Source organism: Gigantopelta aegis, chromosome 12 (genome assembly GCF_016097555.1).
Source record: "Gigantopelta aegis isolate Gae_Host chromosome 12, Gae_host_genome, whole genome shotgun sequence".
Classification (NCBI taxonomy): Eukaryota; Metazoa; Mollusca; class Gastropoda; order Neomphalida; family Peltospiridae; genus Gigantopelta; species Gigantopelta aegis.
In genome coordinates this window covers 35,948,704-35,967,532 of record NC_054710.1, presented here as the reverse complement: position 1 = coordinate 35,967,532, position 18,829 = coordinate 35,948,704, and the positions used below count along the sequence as shown (strand labels likewise).

Sequence of the window (18,829 nt, the reverse complement as noted above, 5' to 3'; positions counted from 1 at the left end):
TTTGTTAATTTAATGCCAAGGGCCTTAGAAGTGGGGGTGGGTGTATGGGGTACTGGCTTCAAACTCTGAAGATCATGCATAACCCCATCCCCACCGCACCCCACTCCCGCTGAAAAATCGAAGTAATATATTAACTGCCCCTACCCCAATTGAGGTTTTGTTATTTCTGTTTATTCCAATTTGTATACAATTAGTTGAAAAAGATACATTTTCATATTCATATATAAATACTCTATACAGTACTGCGTAAAACAAATTTGGCTAAAGCATTTTCAATATGGCTAATAAAAATTCCATTTGGCTAATATTTTGGCTACAGGTATTTTTGATCCAGGGTGAGCCCTGCTTACATGTGAGACGATAGATGTTTGGAGATTCCTTGTAGCCTCCCTCTCCCCCCCCCCCCCCCCCCCTCCCCCCCGTGTGCTAATATTCAATTAAGTATTGTAGTATTGGTATAAAGTGCTCCTACTGGCAATATAGCTAGTTGAAATATCCCTGTTAGTTCAGTTGGTAGAGCTGGATTTAAGCTTTCAATCGTTTGCCTAATCGTCAAATGCATTTCAGAATTGAATTTGGTTAATATGTCATTACCAATTTACCAAAAAGCTCATTTGAAAACTCTTGTCTGTATGTGTATACTGGGAACTATTTTTAAAACTGAAATCTCTATTTAGCTAAATGTTACTTAAATTTGGCTACAGATTTTCTGATCAAATTCACCAGATGGCAGTTATTTTTTGGTGTCCAGCTTAAACCCTAGTAGAGAGCTGGACTCTTAATACAGAGGGTCCATGGTTCGAATCCCGTCAATGGATGTTAATTTATTTGTTATATACGGCTTAAACATCCTGTCACAGACACAAAGCTCAGGTATCTGGTGGTTAATGGTGAAATCCTGTTAGTGCTCGAGAAAGTGTTTGAACCATCAGGTAGTTCTACCTAACCATTCGGTCAACATCGTGTAAGTGTAACTTGGGACTTTGTTTTTGGTTCGAGCATTGTGGTATATTCGACCCTTCCGAGTTCAACCCAACGAGATTCTACTGTAGTTGAAATTTTTCTTTTTAAATTTATTTTTGTGCTTACCGGTATATTCCATTACAGTTCAAGCACGCTGTCCTTGGCATACACCTCAGCTATCTGGGCTGTCAGATAGTTAGTTAGTAGTTAGTGACAAGTCTGGATAATATAGCCTTATACCTTGATCTCCATTGAGCTGTTAAAACTCACTCTGGGTGAGAGCCATTACCAAGACGTGAATACAGCACCTATAGATTTCCCCACTGAGCTGTTAACATGGATGGGAGCTTGTATCAGGATGCAAACCCAGTATAGACCTACCAGGTTACCGGTGATGGCTTAACCACCCCCACTGAGGCCAGATATAAGGTATGAGTTTGATAATACACTGGTTTAACATTCCAGTGTGTATATAACCCTGGAAGATGTTTGATTTTAAAATAAAATCTAGTCTTAATATTCATGATCAGCAGGGTTATAAGCTGTGGAATTCACATAAAATGCAGAACTGTTTAATTGTGAATGAAGATATTTGGTTAATAAAAACTGGTTGTTTTTAAAAAAACATGCTGAAACAAAATTTATACCACTTTTTTGTTTGTGTGGAATTCATATGAAATAAAGAACTGTTTAATTGTAAATGAAGATATTTGGTTAATAATAAGTAGTAGCTTTTCAGAAATACTGATACAATATTTTAAACCACATTTTCTTCCCCTTATTTATTTTTTTTAATTTAAGTTACTCCAGAATGTATTGAGTTTGATAACATATTGGACAATTAATTTAATGCCCAACAGAATGTAACTGTTTGTCCTAAGTTGATGCTATTTAACAGCTCCTCCAGAATTTATCACTTGGGATGGAGACAGTGTTGTTTGTACATGTATACCTTGTACATGTATACCCAAGTCACAAAATAATAGTTTCTTCCCCGCACCACCCAAGTTGCAAGCAATTTAGGTAGAATTTAAATCGCCATGATTTTTGATTTTTTTTAAAAAGAAAGAAGAAAAGTAGAGTTTAAACTACAGAATGAAAAAAAAAAAAAGAGAGTTAAAAATCAGTAAAAAAGAAAGGTTGTTATATCAGATCAAAGTCGGCAACATGGATTGAAGATGAAAAAAAATAATGATATAAATAACAGAAACCATAAAAATGTTTTTGAACTTTGCAATCAAGGAAGTTTTTTTTTCAAGTTAATACCGGTGATGAGGTCAAATAATGGAGGACAAATTAATAATATATTAACAAAGGATAGTTCAGACAAAAAAAATAAATCTTGAACAACTTTTTGCAATTTAATTTAAAATGAGCACTTTCAAGTTCAGTAATTTAACTCATAAGGCAGTAGAAGGATTAAAGATGAAATAAACTATTTTTGAAAGCATGCAATGTTTAAAAAGCTGCAGTTCTAATGGGCTTACCTTTTGATCAAATGTTGAACAAGAAAAAAGAAAAGAAAAAAAAAAAAAAAAAAAAGGTAGAAAGTAGCCTATTATATAGTGTGTAATGACAGCAGGTTTCCTCTCTAAATCACTTGACCAAGTGTCAATATAGACATGGGAGAAACTAAGTAGCCATCCTTTCTTATTGTTTTTTTTCTTGGTGTCCCCCAGCCCCCCCCCCCCTCCCAAAAATAATGTGATAAAATAAATTGTCTGAATTCTTTATGATCACAAATGGGATTCTTGCATGTAAAATACATTAAAAGTATGTTGTACTCTTAGAAATCAAAGGTTGCTATAATTGTTCTTTATGGGGGGGGCATGGGGGGGTTGCTAAACTTTATGGGGAAAAACCCAATACCTCTCCTCCCCCCCCCCCCCCCCCCCCCCCCCCCCAACAAAAACAACAACAAACTTAACACTGGGATAAATCTATTATGGTTTATGGACATGTTGGGTTATGGAACCTTTTACATACATTTTTTGAATCTGTGGAGACAGGAAGAACTATGATGCGTTATTTGATCAGTTCTCATTTACTGTGTTTTATGTGAACGGAAAAACGTGTACAGGTTATTGATGATTAAGCATTTCCGAAAGGCTTTCCTTGTTGGAGAAAGCGAGAAAGTTAGGAAAGCCGTTTGTATTTATGCTATTAAACACAGTAAACAGCTTCGTCAATTGAGTCATTATCTGCGAGAATTAATTACTCCAGGATTGTTTGGAAGCTGAATGCTGTTAAGTTGTTGGTTGATTTATTTTAGACAGCGGCCCCTGCGAGTCTCCCAAGGTGTTAAGCTGTCATTCTGCGACCATTTCCTTGATTCATTGTTTGATTCGTAGCTCAACTATTTCAACTCTTTAGTAGTTGGTGTGTAGGGTAGCTTAAAAATATTTGGTTCTCTTGCAGGATAATGTGGTATTTTATCATTGGAATATTGACTTTTGTTTTTCACAATGTGGTGTATGTTTGTGTGTGTGTGTGTGTGTGTGTGTGTGTGTGTGTGTGTTGTGTGTGTGTGTGTGTGTGTGTGTGTGTGTGTGTTCAGAGTGTATATAATTACAATTCTCCCAGTACTAAATTAACAATCTTAATATTTTCAAAGTGTAGGTGTGCAAAAGGTACTTGTCCGTTTGCCAGATTCAAGTAAAAATTCTGCTGGATATAATATTAGAAAATGTTTTTAACCACTGGTGACCATTTTCTTCTATCATCTAGCTTTATTATCAGTTTAGTTCTGTCACTCTATACTATATTACTCTTATTTTACACATTTTAAATTAGTATAAAGGATGGAATTAAAAAAACAACAACCCATAAACCCATTTCAACATTCCAATTTCTCTGAATAATTATTTGAAGTGAAGTTTGTATTATAACAATTATTGTGACAGATAAACTAGGGTCTGTGACTTTAAATTTGGCAAATCCCATTTGTTTCTGCTTGTCCTGGTGTTTATGTCATAGCTTAAAATTAATTTTATGCGAAAAAGATACATTCTTTTGAAACTTGGGTTGGTGGCTTTCAACTAAGTGTGCATGCATGGAGAAAGGTTTGTGGCAGACCAACCAGGAATAAAATAATCTTGATGGATGTTGCCCAACTTCTGATTCATCAGGATTTTAACTTATGGTAAACACTTGTTCCGTTTCCGGGCCCAGTGATCATCGGAACTCATCAGTAACTATTTTTTGGTAATCATGGTAATGTTGGATTACAGCACCTGACAAAGGGTAATGGAATTTCGTGTTTTTCCCCTGATTTTGCCGACATGCTACCAAAAACAATAGTATGCATGAAATAGAGACCTGCTTGTGCTAAACATTGTAATAAGAAGACATTGTTTTGACCTTTTGTAGACATCAGGGCCTCAATAATAAAGCTCACTTAAGCTCATGTAAACAACATCACATTATCCTTGCAGGTATTTTTTTTATCGCACTGCAAGATCGCAAAGCTATGAAAGTTTAGCGAATTAAAATTTAGTTCATTTTGTTTAACAACCCTACAGCACATTGATTTATTAATCATCGGCTATTGGATGTCAACCGTTTGGTAATTTTAACCTATAGTCTTTCAGAGGAAACCTGCTACATTTTTCAGTTAGTAGCCAGGGAACTTTTATATCTGCACCATCCCACAAACAGGATAGCACATACCACAGCCTTTGAAATATCAGTTGTAGTACACTGGAACAAGTTCATTGAATTAGGTCCCAAAATAACACGATGGACAGAATTGGGTATATTCCAAGCAAGAAATGACAAATCTCCACCACAAGTACAGCACATTGATTTTAAAGGACAAGGTATCTTTAAAATATTATTTTGTGTATTAATTAGATTGTAGATGAATCTTAATAATTGTTTATGTTGTACCCCCAAGAAAACAAACTGAGTTCCCAAAAGGGCTGTTATTGACGAAGCTAATAATGTGGCTGCTGAAAATGATAGTGCTAGTTAAAATCTTTCTGGAGGGCCATTAAAGGAAAAAGAAATTGTTAAGTGGCTCTTTTATATGCCCATCCTTGATGGGTCGTATTATTGTATGACACTGTCCATCTGTGTGTCTGTCTATCCACATGTCTGTCCATAAATGTTTTGTTTATGGAGCATATGTTTCTTGTCAATTCATGTAGGATCATCAAACTATGAATACAGGTACAAATTGGGATGGCGATGTGTCGCTTACCATAACTAGGTCACCATGACCTACTTTTCACACATTACTGTAGATAAAAGGAAATCTTTGTCTGAGCCATACATGTATCGTCCTTATTTTCTGTATTTGTTTGATTTGTTTTTAATAGTACTGACCATTTATTTGTAATGGATCATAGAATTTTTCACCTTCAGTGGACCCATTGAGTTTCTTCCTCTGTCCCAACCAACAAATATTTTGGTGGGCTTTTTTTACATACTGAGCCTCTTTCAAAGGTTTATCATATAAGTATGTTTGCAACACTCATGGGGAAAAACCAAAGTCTAAAAATACAATATTAGGTTTGGATCTACAAACAAATACAAGGTGCAGATACATTTAAAAAATATAACCCCCATGCCTACAGTGAATTATGAGAATTCACAAGAATCGATTTTTGTTTCATGGCTTATTTTTATTGTACTGAGTAACTAAAATCAGTTAAGAATTTGGTACTAATAAATAATATTATGATTATTTTTTTGACATAAAAATTATTTTTCTAATAGACTTTGCCTAACATTGGATGATGGGACAAGATGTCTGGTTTTTTTTCCCTAAGATTGGTTTTTCATTTATTGCAATTTAATTCCTGTATTTTCATTGAGAAATGAGCCCTGTCTAAAACTGGCACTACTGTTAGCAGTAAGATCAGTGACAGACAAAGACTTTGTTTTGCAACGTACGTCTCTTGTTAATTCAGCTGCTACTTAATGGATTTTTCTTTCTTTTTATCATGGGTTATCTACACCGTATCACAGATTTTTGTGTAGGATCCATTTAATGATTGATTTCTTATTGTAAAACAAACTTATAGTATTATTCCTTGCTTTTGGCCCATGCAGCTATCTCAATTGCATCACAAATGACTATGACCACATTATGATTGATAAGAGCACAACGGTGCAGAAAATAGCTTGTCCAATGCTTAGGTAGCTGGAAAATAATGTATAAGTCAAGTTACCGCAGTCCGCAAGCGCTTTAATTGGGAACTCGATCAATCGAAATCCCACTTCTGCCACCATGTATGACTGCAGCCGATATTGGATGTAATAATCACTTAGTCTTGCACTTCACGATGTTGAGACAATAAAACGTAAGTATTTGACTAATATTATCTGGATAATTTTTTTCTCTCCAGTTCAAGATGTTTCCACGTCTTATATGAAACCAGTAATTGATCCATTAGGAGTGGAAAGTAAGCCAGTAGTAGCGCTCTCGCTTGAGATGTTGTTTGAGTAATAATTAAGATCAATCAGTTGTTGATTGACAGGTCCACTATTTTTCTCATTCCAACCATTGCTCTATTACTGATGTATTAACGGTTATGGTATGTGCTAGCCTGTCTGGAAGTACATGTAAAAGGCAAACAAATTTGCTGCTAAAAGAGAAACCCATGTGGCAGCTGCAGATTTGTTATCTCTGTTTCTGGACTAAGTTTAGTTAATGATAGACAATGAATAGTCACAGATTGAAAAATTGTATGAAATGTTATTAAGCATTCATCTTTTAGTGTAACTTTTTGTAATTACATTTTACATATGATATTATCAAGGTCAGACAACCAGAACTTAAAAAAGTCTGGAAAGAATTAGTCAAATTATATAGCTTTGCACTGGTACTAAAACATGTATATTTCCCCCCTCCCCCAGACCCCCTAAAAAAAACCCCACAAAACAAAAACCCCAAAGTAAAAAACCCCAAAACAACCCCCCCCAAATCTCAAACAAACAAAAACTAGACAAAAACAACAACCCATCACCCCCAAAAATAACCCCATCCTCAACAAAACAAAGAATTAAACCTGCATTAAAAAAAGAAGAGAAAAATTACTAAATAGTGCGGTAGATTACTCTAATTGTTTTTTTTATCATAATGTGCACTGGTGGTCAGCCCTCAGTATTTTAGTCGATGCTTGAAGGGGCGAGACGTAGCCCAGTGGTAAAGCGCTCACTCGATGCGCAGTCGGTGTGGGATCGATCCCCGTCGGTGGGTCCATTGGGATATTTTTCATTTCAGCCAGTGCACCACGACTGGTACATCAAAGGCTGTGGTATGTACTACCCTGTCTGTGGGATGGTGCATATAAAAGATCCCTTGCTGCTAATCGAAAAGAGTAGCCCATGAAGTGGCAACAGCGGGTATCCTCAAAATCATTCAATATCTGTGTGGTCCTTAAATATATGTCTGACGCTATATAACCGTAAATAAAATGTGTTGAGTACGTCGTTAAATAAAACATTTCCTTCCTTCTTTAAGCAACAATTTCCCACCTGTCAAAGAAAAAAAGAAAAAAAAAAGAAGAAAAAGAAAGAAAGAAAGATGGGCTGCTAGAAGCTGACCCAATACAAGAAGTTGTTCACGGGGAAATCTCTCTCTTAATTCCCGAACATCATTAAGCAACAATCTCCCCCCAGCTGTCAAAGAAAAAAAGAAAAAGAAAGAAAGAAATGTTTTATTTAATGACGCACTCAACACATTTTATTTACGGTTATATGGCGTCAGACATATGGTTAAGGACCACACAGATTTTGAGAGGAAACCCGCTGTCGCCACTACATGGGCTACTCTTCCGATTAGCAGCAAGGGATCTTTTATTTGCACTTCCCACAGGCAGGATAGCACAAACCATGGCCTTTGTTGAACCAGTTATGGATCACTGGTCGGTGCAAGTGGTTTACACCTACCCATTGAGCCTTGCGGAGCACTCACTCAGGGTTTGGAGTCGGTATCTGGATTAAAAATCCCATGCCTCGACTGGGATCCGAACCCAGTACCTACCAGCCTGTAGACCGATGGCCTACCACGACGCCACCGAGGCCGGTAAAAGAAAAAAAGAGAAAGAAAGAAAGAAAGATGGGCTGCTAGAAGCTGACCCAATACAAGAAGTGTTTCATGGGGGAAATATCTCTCTTAATTCCCGAACATCATTAAGCAATAATCTCCCACCCAGCTGTCAAAGAAAAAAAGAAAAAGAGAAAGAAAGAAAGAAAGAAAGAAAGAAAGAAAGATGGGCTGCTAGAAGCTGACCCAATACAAGCAGTTGTTCACGGGGAAATATCTCTGTTAATTCCCGAACATCAAGATTAGAGAGTGATCCACTCGGGAGGTACTAGGTGGAGTTGTTAGTTTACTGATGTTTGTCTTCTCTCAGAATTCCTCTCAGCTGGTGCTTTATCTTTACCTGCAGGGCACGTTGTTTGTCAAGTGTGCTGTTTCTTCTGATAAATATAGTATAAGCTTTTACAGAGGAATCATGTCACTCATCATGAGCAAAAGTTCTATTTCTTCTGATAAATGTAATATAAATTTTCACAAAGTGATTGCCTCACCTGTTGTGTATAAAGGTTCTGTTTCTTCTGATAAATATAAACTTTTTCGGAGAAAAAAAAAGAAGTCTTTCAGTCATTATGTATAAAGCAAAATTGTTCCACTATCCTGCCAGGTTACTTGTAACTAGAAATATTTTCTGGATTTAGCTGGAATCTATAGTCTGGATTACCACAAAAGAAGACTGTATAATAATTTTACATTCATCAGAAAAATGTATATCAATGTTTTTAAGAGATGATGATACATGTACGTAATTACTTTTTAAAGTATTTTAATTTAATTAATTATGTTGTTTATTATTATGCACAGTCAAACTGGTGTTAAGTTGACATCTAATTTAAAGGGACATTCCTGAGTTTGCTGCATTGTAAGATGTTTTCGACTAATAAAATATTTCTACGATTAAACATACATATTAAATATATTTTCTTGTTTAGAATATCAGTGACTGTACATTCAGTGTGTTTCTGGTCGTCTTAATATTTGTAAGAAGCCCAAACTGGATTTTGTCTTCAAATAATTTTGTACGTACGAAAAAATAGTTTTTAGGAAATAAAATGAAATTTAACCTACTACAAATATTAGAACGATCAGAAACACGTTTAATATACAGCCACTAATATTTTATGCAGAAAAATATATTTGATATGTAATTACAGTCGTCAAAAAGTTTCTGTTAGTCAATAACATCTTAAACATTGCAGCAAACTCAGGAATGTCCCTGTAAGCAATTGTTGAAATTGGAAGGAAAAGGGATATTTGTTTTAAAAAATCTCAACACAATTTAAAATTATGGCCGTTGGTGAAAAGCTAACAAGGTTATTTTGACACTTTGGTTTACTTCCTTTGCATATAATATTCAAAGATGATAAAATTTTATTAACTTGTATTTTTTTCACAAGAGGAAAACACAGTATTAAGTGGCCTTTGGTTTTTATATAGCGGCTACTCTACCCATTGCTTTCCGTTTTGGGATATTTCCAACAAATATATGATGAAGTACTGAAGTTTTATGGACGCTGGTGCCTGCTCATCATTAGAAGTCTTGGTGGCATTTATGTTGTCTGATAATAAAAGAGGACTATATATAGTACATAATTTTGTCGGCAGACTAATTGTCTGTCATGTTCTCCGGTTGTTTCTTCGCAGTAATTTCCACGTTAACGGTGCTCTGGATACTGAAAGATGGGGCTGTCTGACCATGCTTCCGTTTCTGCATGGGGCCAGATGTAGTCCAGTAGTGAAGCATTCGTCTGATGTGCGGTTGGTCTAGGATTGACGCCCTTAACGCTGTTTCTTATTCCAGCAAGTGCTCCACAACTGGTGCAACAAAGGCAGTGCTATATACTGTTGTGTCTGTGGGAAAGAAGTGTTTTATTTAACGATGCACTCAACACATTTTATTTACGGTTATATGGCATCAGACATATGGTTAAGGACCACACAGTTTTGTTTTAGAGGAAACCCGCTGTCGCCACATACGCTACTCTTTTACGACAGGCAGCAAGGGATATTTTATTTGCGCTTCCCACAGACAGGATAGCACAAACCATGGCCTTTGTTGAACCAGTTATGGATCACTGGTCGGTGCAAGTGGTTTACACCTACACATTGAGGCTTGCGGAGCACTCACTCAGGGTTTGGAGTCGGTATCTGGATTAAAAATCCCATGCCTCGACTGGGATCCGAACCCAGTACCTACCAGCCAGTAGACCGATGGCCTGCCACGACGCCACCGAGGCCGGTGTGTCTGTGGGACTCTGCTTATAAAAGATTCATTGTTGCTAATTATAAAGAGTAGTCCATTGCAGCAACTTTCTTCTCTGGCATATTATTTGATTACACAATAAAATATCCATGAGTTTATTAAGTTAACAGTCTCTGCCCATCTAAGCTTCACTATATATCCATCCGTCCATTTATTCGTCTGTCCGTCCATCCATCCGTCCATCCATCCATCATATTCATCCATCCATCCATGTATCCATCCATTCATCCATCCATCCACCCACCCAATCACCCAACACCCATCCATCCATCCATCCATCCATTCATCCATCTGTCCTTCATATATTCAGTCACATAAATCCTCTCCTGACCTCCGTGTATATCAAACGTGATGTTTATATTTGCATATTTGATGTTACGTGTGTATATCAGATTATTAAAGTTTCTTTAAACAAATTAGTTTTCAGTACAAGCGAAAAATTCCGACAGTGCAGTAACTGTGAAGTAATTACTCACTGAAGTAACTGCTGGTCATTTTACCTCAGCTTTGTATTGTGGGAATTGATTGGGAAATGTTTTTACAATGTTTCTATTACCTTTTAGTAATTTGAAAATGTAAATTGTTTTGTTGAGTAAAAATCTCTCATTTCAGATATGTAGCTGATATCGGTGATGATCTCGGATGTAAATGGAACTTGTTGACAATCTGAATGTGGGCTGCAGTTTGAAATCCATCAAGAAGAAAATTTAATACAAGGTATGATTTTTGTCTTCTAGTTTTGAAAGGTGGGATCTAGCTCAGTTAGTAAAGTGCTCACCTGATGTGTGGTCAGTGTAGGATCAATTCTTGTCAGTGGGTCCATTGGGCTATTTCTCGTTCCAGCCAGTGCTCCACAACTGGTGTAACAAAGGCCATGGTATGTACTATCCTGTCTGTGGGATGGTGCATATAAAAGATCCCTTTGCTGCTAGAGTAGCCCATTGCATGTCAGCAGTGGGTTTTCTGTCTCATTAAATCTGTGTGGTCTTATTCTATATAACTATAATTAAAAATGTTTTGAGTGCATCATTAAATAAAACATTTCCTCCTTCCCACTTCTAGTTTTGGGCTGTATTGTAGAGCTCAGTGGTAGAGCACTCGCCTGAAGAACAGTGGGTCATAGGATCGATCACTCTCGATGGATTCACCCCACCCATCCCAGCCAATCCCCAACAACTTCATAATAAACCATGGTATGTACTGTCCTGTCTGTCATCAAGTTCATATCAAAGATCCCTATTGGCAGCAGCAGGTTTCTTCTCTTTTTTTTTTTTCTTGACCAGATATCAAAATATCCGTGTTGGCGTCGTTTAAAATATGCTGAGGTGCCATCCACTGAACATTACGTTCCCTTTCTTATAGCGTAAATCTGGACTTAAAAGGAGACTGTCTTAAGTTTGCTGCCAAATGTTATTAAGTTTTTATTGAAATAACATTTTAATTACTACCATTACATATTAAATTTAAAGCTTGTTTTGTTTTGTTTAACAACACCACTAGAGCACATTGATTGTCAAACATTTGGTAACTTTAGCATATAGTTTTAGAGAGGAAACCTTCTACAAGAGATCTTTTATATGTACCATCCCACAGAAGGCAGGATAACAGGTGGAAAATTGTTGCTTAATGAAGGAAGGAAATGTTTTACTTAACAACGTACTCGACACATTTTATTTACAGTTATATGGCGTCAGACATATGGTTAAGGACCACACAGATATTGAATGATTTTGAGGATACCCGCTGTTGCCACTTCATGGGCTACTCTTTTCGATTAGCAGCAAGGGATCTTTTATATGCACCATCCCACAGACAGGGTAGTACATACCACAGCCTTTGATATACCAGTCTTGGTGCACTGGCTGGAACTAGAAATAACCCATGGGCCCACTGATGGGGATCGATCCCAGACAGGCTGTACATAATGCAAGTGCATTATCACTAGGTTAAGTCCTGCAACCCCATCATGAAATGTTACAGAATATCAATGTCTGTATTTTCAATTTCGTTCTGATTGTCTGAATGTCTGTAGTACATTTAGCTCAAACTTCATTTTGTTTTTTAACATATATGTATTTTCGTACTCGGCACACTAATAGATCAATTAATGTTTTGTCGCTTGTTAGGATTCTTCTGCTGGCAATATGACCAGTGGTTTCCCTGGGCATCAAGTCAGTCTAATGACTAATAATAGGAAAATAGCCCACAGCCATCGAACAGCAAGATCTGGACTAATGGCCTCCTGGAACAAAGAAGAAAGAATGGAAATCTATTTTAAAGTCTGGCCTGTCTGTACTTTGTATGTTTAGTAATCGTTTAATAAATTGAGTCTGAGAAACTGTCTTAATGATTAGTGAAACGAAAAATGATCACATCAGATCAGATCAAATAAAATAAAATACATAATCATCATCATTACCACCTCTACCATCATCATTATCATCATAATCATCATAATCATTATTGCCATCCCCATCACCACCACCACCACCACCACCACCACCACCACCACCCTCCCTCCTCATCAACATCACTGGTATCACCATCATCGTGATCATTATCATACAACTGCTATCATCATCAACATATCACTGGTATCACCATCATCATCATCATCATCATCATAATCATCATCATACAATGCCATAATCATCATCATTACCATCATATCACTGCCCTCATCATCAACATACCATCAAGATCTGGACTAATGGCCTCATGGAAGAAAGAAGAAAGAATGGAAATCTATTTTTAAAGTCTGGCCTGTCTGTTCTTTGTATGTTTAGTAATCGTTTAATAAATTGAGTCTGAGAAACTGTCTAGTGACATAGTGAAATGAAAAATTATCAGATCAAATCAAATCAAATCCACCTCTACCATCGTCATCATTATCATCATCATCATCATTATTGCCATCCCCATCACCACCACCACCCTCATCATCACTATCATCATCACCATCATCATCCCACTGCCATCATCATCAACATCACTGGTATCACCATCATCATGATCATACAACTGCCATCATCACCACCATTATATCGCTGTCATCATCACCATCATCATATCACTGCCATCATCAGCAGCACATCAGTGGTATCACCATCATCATCATCACCATCATACAGTTACCACCATCACCACCATTATACAATTACCACCATCATCACCACACAGCTGCCATCATCACCATCTTGATCATACCACTGCCATTATCATCAACATGCCACTGGTATCACCATCATCATCACCATACAACTGCCATCATCATCATCATACAACTGCCACCATTATCATCTTCATTATACAACTGCCATCATCTCCATCATGATCATATCACTGCCATTATGATCAACATACCACTGGTATCACCATCATCACCATCATACAACTTCCACCACCACCATCATCATCACCATCATATCACTGCCTTTATGATCAACATACCACTGGTATCACCATCATCATCACCATCATACAACTCCCACCACCACCATCATCATCACCATCATATCACTGCCCTCGTCAATCACCATCATCTTATTTCTATCATCATCATCATCAAGATCATTATATCCAAACAACTGTAATGTCCATGGTACATTTACATGTAAAGCACTGTAAGTCAAATAGTCTGTAATGACACAGACCTACATGTACATGCACTCCTGTACAGTGCATGTCAGTGACAGAATATGCCTTGTACCATATTTCATTAGTTATGGTATATTTCCAGACCGTTTGCTGGCTGCATCTACGCAGACAGGGACATGAAGCTGCATGACAGAAAACTGATTTATGTTACGTCTCTGTCTGCAGGCATGTTCCATCTTACTATATGGCCAACAGTGCTGTCTGCATGGGCCATCATAATCGGTGCACTAGATGGCACTCTGTGGGATGGGCAGACATAAAGTTTTAAAGGTTTTTATTTGTTTAATGACACCACTAGAGCACATTGATTTATTCATCTTCGGCTATTGGATGTCAAACATTTGTTAATTCTGACATGTAGTCTTAGAGGAGACTCATTTCATTTTACCCTTAGCAGCATGGGATCTTTTATATCCACAGACAGGACATCACATGCCATGGCCTTTGATATACCAGTTGTGGGGCACTGGTTTGGATGGGGGGAAATCCGATCAGAGAATGAATGCTCTGAGTGGGTTCGATCGTGTGACCAAAGCACCACAGGTGAATGCTCTACCAACTGATTTAAATCCGCCCCTGGGTAGACAAATTACCTGGTTGCTAGTTCTTGTGGAGGGAGACTTCAAAAGGAGAGATGGGTTGCAGGATTGATCACCTATGGCAGATTCAGGATTGTTTTCCATCCCAACCAGTGCTCCATGATTGGTATATACTGTCCTGTTTCAGTCCTCAAAATTGAGGCAACAGCATTTTTATCATTATTGGATATTGACTTTGTTAATATTTGTACAAAATTGCCATCACAAGATGACTTGAATTTCAAGGCTTGCTGTCTTGTGGTTGGTGCACACCTACCGATGAATGCCGAATAGACTGTTGCGTTGGGAGTAGTTTGAAACTTTACATCTGAACACACCAGTTGATGGGACTGTCTAGTCAGGGCAAAGCTACATATTATATGCTATTGTTGGGTCTTTCCCCTGCACACACCTACCGATTAACGCTGATGTGACCGTTGAGTCGGCGTTAATTGGTAGATGTATACCAAGCATTAGAGATCCCTTGATGTTTTATTGGTAAGAGTAACACACATGGTGGCAGCGGGTTTCCGCTCTTTCTCTCTGTCCACCAAATGTTGAACGTATGTTTGACACCAAATAGTTGATGTTTAAAAAGAGCTGAGGATTAGTTTCCTTTCTGTTTTTCTGTTTTAATTCTTCATCAAATGTTGCAATTAACATGTGTTAGACACTAAATATACTGAACTCCATTGAAAAAGCACCACCAAATTTTCATTTGTCATCGATGTCGGATATGTGAGATGGCTGTAAAATACACAATAACCTGACCCTTGTATACAATTTTTGCTTCAACATTATGAAGTGAAAAGGCAGGTTTTAGATATTACTTTTCTGGCGGTGTCAACTTTTGCAGCAAACTTAAAGTTTCATGTTTAGATCAGTATCTCACAAACTGTAAGTCATGGGTCAGTGAAACTTGGTTTATAGTTGCACCTATGGATGTTCATCAGTCACTGAAGACATTTTGTTGTAGGCGAGACATTTTTGTTGGGTTATTTATGCTGTCTACCAGAATACATCCAGTCATAGAAAATTGGCCAAATATTTTATTTCTTCTCATATGTTTTTACGACTATAAACCTGACATGACATTTTCAACAGAGTTAAGTGTAGCTTTAGTTTAAAATGTGTTGAGGTGTAGTTAAACAAACATTCCCCTTTCTATCATTTACAAATAGCCATAGTTTAAAAAACAAATATGCTGACACATGAGGTAATACTTTTGTGCCTTTCTTTTGAAAAGAGTATTATGTAGGTACATGGTAGCTGATTTGATTTTTATCTGATGCCCTTGTTGACATGTCACCTAGGATATAATGTTCACACAGCACCAGTAAAAGCAAATGTTTCTTCTGTGTTTTTTTTACCATTGTGCATATGTACATGCTCTTTGAACTTGAACATAACCTTTGAAGATGATTCAGTGTGTTTTTATTTTTAATTTTGAAATTCAGTGGGGATCCTTATTACACATATTCTGCATCAAGGTATGTGCTACTTGACCTCAATGTAGTTTTTATTTGTATCAAAAGTGTTTTGTACTACAAAACTTAATTGAACACCAAGGTGTTTAGCTTTAAAGACATCACAATTAAGACAATTAAAGATGAGTGCTTAAGAATTTCAGTTCAATTAATGTTTGTGGTTATATTATCCAATTATGGTTACTGTCCTGGGCATATGCTTTAGCTACCTATAACGTATCAGTTCAGGATAGAAGTATTGTATGTAGAATTTTTTAATGATCCTTTTGTTTATTGTTTATACTTATTTTTACATTTATATACCAATCAAGGTTAAAGCATACTGTCCTGGGTACACGCATCAGCTATCTGGGCTGTCTGTCCAGGATACTGGGTTAGTACTTAGTAGTTAGTGGTTGGTGAGAGAGATAAGTCAGTGTAGTGGTTTTTCACCTACCCACTGAGTTGTTAAACTCGCTCTGGGGTGGGAGCCAGTACCGGGATACGAACCCAGTACCGGCCTTAAGTCTGATGGCTTATAACCACTGTACCACCGAGGCCGGTAATGATCTTTTTTAGATTTTAATTTTAAATGGGTATCACATCCATAACAACTGTCGAGTCATCATCTGGACCAGGCCTGGTGTTTATAAAACTTTTAGAGTCTAGACTCAGACTCTAATAGAGTCTATGACGTGAACGTCACGGCAATGCCATACATATTGTATGCGTGTGACGTCATTAGAGATCGAGTCTGGACTGTACAAGTTTTATAAGCACGGGCCCAGGTGTCATGGTATGCTAAATATTTAACCAATGGTTAAACAATGTGCTGTGGTGACAAAAACATTTCTATTTCATATATCCATCCCTACCCATTTGTCCAACTACATAGATCCAGAATGCAAGTTAACAATAAGAACAAAACCTTGCAATTACCCATGGCAATTGACAATGCTGTGGAGATTGCTGTGGAATTTCTAATTCTCTATACAACTTTTTTTTATATTTCTTTTATTCAATGTTTTTTTTCAATGACATGTTTTTTTGCCAAAGACATTTTCTTAAGTTCAGGGGTTGAAGACATTGTGAATTGTTTGTGGTGTTGTGAAATATTGATTCTGTGGTTTGACTATTGGTTTCATTTAAATTAAAATGTGCATTAAACTTGATTCTGTGACAACACTCGTCTGTGTATGTTAGGTTCTCAGACAGACTCAAGTATTTGCATTATTTGCTGCATAAGCTCCGATAATTTCTGAAAGAGGGGTCCGCGGTGACGCTCGAAAACGGAGATAAAATCTCAATTTGCATATTACACATTATAAGACTTTTGTCGAGACTTGCTGAAGCTTTGTCAAAGACGTATTGAGCAGATGACTGGGCGTGAAATGGTCAATCCATCAATTCCTTGCAGATCCCGAGTCTGTCCGTTTCTCACAACGTGCACCTGCATATGTTGATAGAATTACGGAACTATTTCACTTTTTTTTTTCTTTTTTTTTTTCCGTCAAATTCCAAGAGGTTCTTTTGTGGAGCAGATGCGTCCCATCTTCGTCAAGTGGCCGCACATTAATGCGCGCTGGGATTGATGCCTGTTGTCGGGCGAACATTGATTTACGTAATATGCCCCTTGTTTAATGAGATCATTACCGATGCAGCTCTCTGTGGATGGGAGTTAGCAGGTCTCTCTGATGTTATGTTATGTCAGAGTTTTCACAAAATGCCATCAGCGTGCACGTGGTTATCATTATGAACAGTTAATCAGCGAACAATGGTGGTTGATGTACTTCACCATTGAGCCCCTTGTTGGAGGAGGGTGGGTGGGGGGGATGTAGCTCAGTGGTAGCATGCTTCTCTAAAGTGTGATGTGACGCAGGATCAATTGGTCGTGATGGTCTTAATTGCTTACTAAGGCTAGCTCTGGATGAGCAGATCATTTCGTCAAATTATCTATTAAATTTCAAACATTGCAAAAATTAAGTTATTTTCAAGCAAAATATCAATTATTACATGAAAATATTTAGCCGAATTGAAATAAAATTTGCCATTTTTTTTTTTTTTTAATTCTCATTTTGTGAACTTGGCGAGTGCCATAGCTAGTCCTGCTTTCACACCCATCCCAGATGCCCCAAGAGTGGTAAAAACGAGGGATCTTTTATATGGATGCACTTTCCAATAATCATGTTGAATGAAGGAATGCTTTATTCAATGATGCACTGAACACATTTTAATTTCGGTTATATGGCATGGGAGATACATCTTAATTACGGTTATATTACATGGGAGATATGTTAATTACGGTTATATGACATGGGAGATGCGGGTTACGGGTCGCACAGATAATTAGAGAGGAAACCCACTACCACCACCTATTAGGTTATTCTTTCTGATTAGCAGCAAGGGATCTTTTATATGCAGCACCTCACATACAGGATAGTACATACCATGGCCTTTGTTACATGAGCACTGGCTAGAACTAGAAAGAGCCCAATGTATGGTCCCACTCATCCTAGATGGATCGATCATCAGGCGAGCCTTTACCACTGAGCTACATCTTGCCCCTATGTACTTGGCCAGGATGAATAATATCCCGGGGTTAAATCTTAGCTATACAATAGAGAGTTGACTTATAAACTAACATACAGGTCTTCCCTAGGGAAAACGCTATTTTATTACATGTTACAGAGGTGTACACACGTTAGTGGAGACAGTCATATCATTATGATATACAATACCAGGTTTTATTTTCTACATGAATTGGCCTAGTATATGTTATTAACACTTGCCAGTACGTGAACTTAAGAAAGAAATGTTTTATTTAACGACACACTCAACACAATATATTTACGGT

General features: G+C 37.3%; 1 protein-coding gene across 5 annotated transcripts in view; it reads left to right on the top strand.

Annotated features, from left to right (window-relative positions):
- LOC121386944 (nephrin-like) overlaps positions 1-18,829 on the top strand; it is a 211,023-nt gene that overhangs the window by 102,889 nt on the left and 89,305 nt on the right. For all 5 annotated transcript variants that reach the window (XM_041518001.1, XM_041518000.1, XM_041517997.1 and 2 more), the window contains exon 3: positions 10,887-10,991. The gene's annotated coding sequence lies outside the window, so the exon portion shown is untranslated. The remainder of the gene's footprint in view (positions 1-10,886; positions 10,992-18,829) is intronic.